Source organism: Arvicola amphibius, chromosome 1 (assembly GCF_903992535.2).
Source record: "Arvicola amphibius chromosome 1, mArvAmp1.2, whole genome shotgun sequence".
Classification (NCBI taxonomy): domain Eukaryota; kingdom Metazoa; phylum Chordata; class Mammalia; order Rodentia; family Cricetidae; genus Arvicola; species Arvicola amphibius.
This window is the reverse complement of record NC_052047.1, coordinates 45724816-45730379: the sequence shown is the minus strand read 5'-3', so window position 1 is coordinate 45730379 and position 5564 is coordinate 45724816. Positions and strand designations below refer to the sequence as shown.

At 36.5% G+C, this 5564-nt stretch overlaps 1 pseudogene; it reads right to left on the bottom strand.

The window, feature by feature from the left end:
• Positions 1-984: 984 nt before the first annotated feature.
• LOC119805943 lies at positions 985-1701 on the bottom strand (annotated as a pseudogene).
• Between the last annotated feature and the right edge of the window lie 3863 nt (positions 1702-5564).

The window sequence follows — 5564 nt, the reverse complement described above, 5'->3', positions numbered from 1 at the left end:
AAACTAGGCTGGCCTTGAACTCACAGAGAGCTGCCTGCCTCTGACTCCCAAATGTTGAGATGAAGGCATGCCCCACCAAAGCCCAGATGCTCTGTGATTTTTATGCTGTCCCTATCTACTCTGTTGTTTGCTTACTATTTATGCCAGCTTCCATAACTGTTAATTTAATTAGATACATATTAGCATAAGCACTTCTACATTATGCAAACTTCTAAATTATTTTCAAACATTGTAATTAACATAGCAATCTTACCAAAAGTAAACCACAGATTCAATGCAATTCTCAGCAAACTTTGAAAGAACTATACACTATGGAAAAACAAGCAAAACAAAAATAGCCCAAACAATTATGTACAATAAAGAAACTTCTGGAGGCATCACAATCACTGACTTCAAACTCTACTACAGCCTGATCAATGACAGAGACCTTGGCCAACATGTGGAGTTCTCTGTATTCCATCCTCAGCCAGCACTGAAAAAAAATAAATGAAGGAAATTGAGATTACAATCGAAGGAACAGTAGTTTGAGTTTGGCTTTACTATTCACTAGCTAATTACCACATTTTTTTTGTCAGTAACAATTGAGAATTTTTATATTTATGACTAATCTATTATAAACAAAAGCCAATCTGAAAAACACAATTCTAGAAAAAGTACAGTCATGTTAAGAATAGATAAGGAAGTACAAGGACCTCATAGGCTATGCTAGACCTAACAGAAGAAACACAAAATTGATTTTAAACTGTAGGTTTATACAAATAAATAAAACCCTTCCCATCTTGTACATATGCTTAAAATTTCTTACACAAATATAAAAATGCTCATTTCCTTTACAAACTTCTTAGAAAAAAGACTGAAAAGAATTTATAATCAGCTCCCAAGTTTTAGGCTTATCTTTCTCTAGTCATCAATTTTCTGACATTTTAAACCTAAGCAGGAAAATCTTTCAGTCTATCAATGAACGTCCTGAAAAACTCTGCGAAGCTACATGTGTCCCATGTTGCTTTTAGTTTCCCATCTCTTCTTTGCTTCAAACACGCATGCCAGTTCCTTCTTCTTTTGAGCAGCCTGTGAGTTTTCAGCCTCCTTTTTGGCTTTAACAAATTTGTGGCAGGCAATTGCTTTGGCAATTTTTACACCAAGCTCTTGAGTAGCTAGCTGGTTGCTGAGCTCTTCAGCGTTCTCAACATCCCATTCCTCCACAGCCTGGTCTATCCTCTTTTCAAGGCCTGATTTCTCAACTTTTTTCTGCTTAACCGGTGGTTCAAATCTATCATTGGCTTCAAAATACTGAGTAAGCTCCTTCCACTGTGTTTCACTTGAGGACTGTACACTGTGAGATTCTTTTTCATTCTTCAATTTGCCTTTTTTGGAGCGTTTTCTTTTTTTTTCTGTCTAAATCTTGATGTTGAATTTTTCTGTTCGGAATGTCTTTTATGCAATTCTTGAAATTTATTCCACATGTTCAATGGAATTTCAGAAGGACACTTCTCATATGCATTTGCATCAGCCTCTGTTTTCGGTTTTGCCTGCTGAGAAATCTGACATTCTTGGCTTCCTAGTGCTGTCAGTCTTTCTATCTTCCTGTAAATTAAATTCTATACGTTCTGGATTCTCTACTGTGGCTTCATCTTCAGAATCTGACTCAACATCGCTTTCATTTATCCCAGGAGGTAACAGCCCACTCCACATCTTTTCTTCGGCAGGGAAGCAGGGGCTCGGCAGCCATCTTAGCTTAACGACCACATTTTTAAGGCATTTTGGTAAAGCTATATATTTGAGAGAGATGTATTCTGGATGAAATTGTTAGTATAAATCTCACTCTCTCTGTGCTAAATAGTTCTTGCAAAGAAATTGAATCAGTGATAGTAATGTTTGGTATAACTTAAAATGACAAATGGGGTATCAACTTAAAACAGCATATAATTCTGGCTTTTTGGTATATAAACAGAACATATTTGCTGTTGTTTGAGATTCAAGGTGATTTTATTCATTACACTCTGAATCACTGCATTTGAAAAATTAACTTGTTAATTATTCCATAGATTACCTGCAATTATTTAAAATGATACCATAAGAAATAAGAAAGATAGAAAAGGAAACATAAACAAATATTTCAGGACAAGAATAAAGCACTAATTCATAGTGTTATATAATGATGTCATATATACGAACATATTTATATATACATACTTCTTAACATACAACATTCAAACACGCACGTACTTCATGGTTTCAATAAAGCAAATTTTCTTTGCATTTTTTGAAGGCAAAATTGTGATGTGAAAGCATTATCTGTTCATGCCTGGGTTTAATGTGCTGGGTATATTGTTTTTCTATAATTTTCCAGGTGGTTCTTCAAACCAAAGCTTAACTACTTAAGAATTTAAAATATGACAAAGAGCTCTTTGAAGATGACTTTTGTGTGTTCTTCAGAGAAACAGAAGATGGAACATAAATCAAAACAACTCACAGAAACAAGGCTTAAGATCTGACATTTCTTACCAGAGGGTTTCTCCCGTCCTCAGGGAGATAAAGAAAACTATTGAAAACCCCATTAGGTATATTTATAGCCCAGGTTTAATGCCCAGGATGTAAACTAAGATGCCAGACTGTCAGCCAGCAACTTTGGGATGGAAAAAATAACAAACCAGCTTCTTAGACTGAATGTTCTTCAGCTTTGGCTCATCACTCTCCCAAAGAAACAGCAGCTTAATCTTTTGTTCAGAGTCTTGTGCTAGATGAGTTCATGTGTTTTTTTCCCTGTAAAATGCCTGACACAATTTACTTATGCATTTGTGATTATATTTGCTCATTTTTGGTTGTGGGTCAGGACCTCGTTAAAAAGACAGAACTTTCCACAACTTCTAAAATGGAAAAGAAACAGATGACTCAATACCACCCCCCAAAATATGGCTGTGAGTTAGCATAAGAAGAAGTATATATTTGCTGACATGCATAAGATTAAAAGGCTTTCAGATAAGGTATTTAAACAATGTATGTAGTTATATAGCATATCTTTAAAAGATTCCCACATAGCCCCAAGGATCAAAGTGGTGTTCAGCTACATGTTTTGAAGTAAACATTTATTCCATTCCAAAATGTACATGGGAGAACTGGTCTATAGAACACCTCTATTTATTTAAGTTTCTAGTAAGTGTACATCTCTTGTCCAGTTAAGTAAGTGTCCTAAAAAAGAAACCACGAGAAAGAAAAGATTTACTTTGTCTCCTACACAGAGTCACATATTTTCTTTCTTCTGTTAGACTAGTTTGTATATGAGTACTCAAAGTTAGTATTAACGATGATATGCACCTGGAGAGAAAGAATGGGTTTTGAGTTGCCTGTAGTAAGTTGACTGTGCTTCTGCCGAAGACCACGCATCCACAATTAGATGGTATTTAAAGAACAAAAACTGATACAAAGTGGGTGAGTAGGAAGAAGGCAGATATGGGAAGAGTTGGGGTGGGTCAAAACACACTGAAAAATTGGTTCTAGAAAAAGGTAATAAAATCAAATAAAAATTACACTTAGTGTATGTCTGCATATGTCCATGTATAAGCCAGAGTTCAACCTTGGTGCTTTTCTTCAGGACCTTCTACCATTTTTATTTTATTTTCTTTTTTTATGAAACATGGTCCCTTAGTGGCCAGAATCTTGCTGGGTATGCCAGGAAGTCCTAGATCTCCTTGTATCCACTTCTCCATCTCTAGAAAAAAAGAGACTACATGCCACCATGCTTGACTTTTTGTTAGTTCTTGGGCGGCAGAGGCAGGCAGATCTTTGTGAGTTCGAGGCCAGCCTGGTCTATAAGAGGTAGTTCCAGGACAGGCACCAAAGCTGCAGAGAAACCTTGTCTCAAAAAATCAAATAAAAAAATCACACCTAGTTCCTCACACTTGTGTGGCAAGCACTTTACAAACTGAACTATCACTGTAGTCTTCAAATCTTTAGGGAATGCCTCAAATATGATGTACATAAACAGACTACTAAACAATTATTCAAACTTTTGAATGTTTTTTTTTTAAAAATCAATGAGTAGAGACCAAGCCCATCGCCATTGTCCTTGGCTCCTCGGTCAGCCTCCACCATCAGCCACCCTCAGAGCTTGGTCTCCACGACATGGACGGGCTCTGTGTGAGCCTTGTCAGTTCGGTTGCTCACCTTCCTGGACCTGGGGGGAGTTGGGAGGACCTTGGACTCAACATAGTGTAGAGAACCCTGATGGCTGTTTGGCCTCAAGAGGGAGGGAGTGGGGGTGTGGAGGGGAGGGGAGGGAAGGGGAAGGAGGAGGGGAGGAGATGGCAATTTTTAATAAAAAATAAATAAACTGGAAAAAAATCAATGAGTATCAGGATCAGGGTACTTATAGCCTTGTAGTAGGAGTTTGGAGATGTTCCTTCTGTTTCTTTTGAGTGGAACAATTTGAGGAATCTTAGAATTAGTTCTCCTTTGAAATTCTGGTAGATTTTTGCACTGAAGCCATCTGGTAGGAGACTTTTATAGGTCTATTGAAATTGTTTATCTGGTCTTGATTTAATTTAGTATATGGACCCTATCTTAAAAATTGTCCATTTCTTTTAAATTTTCCATTTTGGTGGAGTACAGTTTCTGATGATGATGATCAGGTTTCTGATCTGATGATTCTCTGAATTTTCTCAGTGTCTGTTGTTATGAACTCCTTTTTGTTTCTGATTTTGTCAATTTGGATACTCTTTCTTTGTCTTTTGGTTAGTTTGGATACGGGTTTGTTTATCTTGCTGATATTTTCAAAGAACCAACTGTTTGTTGTATTGATTCTTTTTGTTGTTCTCTTTGTTCCATTTTACTGATTTACTGATTCGGGCTTGTGTTTCATTATTTCATGACATCTACACCTCCTGGGTGAGTTTGCTTCTTTTTGTTCTAGAGCTTTCAGGTGTTCTGTTAATTTGCAAGTGTGGATTTCTCTAACTTCTTTATGTAGGCACTTAGTGTTATGAACCTTCCTCTTAACAATACTTTCATAGTGTACCATAAGTTAGGATACATTATACCTTCATTTTCATTGAATTCCAGTAAGTTTTTCATTTCTTTCCTTATTTCTTCCTTGACCTAGGGATTATTAAGTAGGACACCATTCAGTTTTCATGAGTTTGCAGGCTTTCTGGAACTTGTGTTGTTGAATTCTAACTTTAAGCTATGGTGATATGATAAGATAAAGGGGTTACTCCAATTTTTTTATATCTATTGAGATTTGCTTTGTATGTGATCAGTTTTTGAGAAGGTTCCATGTGGTGCTGAGAAGAAGGTGTATTCTTTAGTGTTTGGGTGGAATGTCTTATAGAAGTATGTTAAGCCCACTTGAGTCATAGCATCTGTTAGTTCCAGTATTTCTCTGTTAATTTTTTGTCTGGTAGACCTGTTCATTGGTGAGAGTGGGGTGTTGAAGACTCTCATTATTAGTGGAATTTGATGTGTGGTTTAAACTTTAGTAATGTTTCTTTTACAAATGTGGGTACTCTTGTATTTGCAGACTGGAGTCCAGAATAATTGTCAAAAAGAAGAGGCTTCATCCAGCAGCT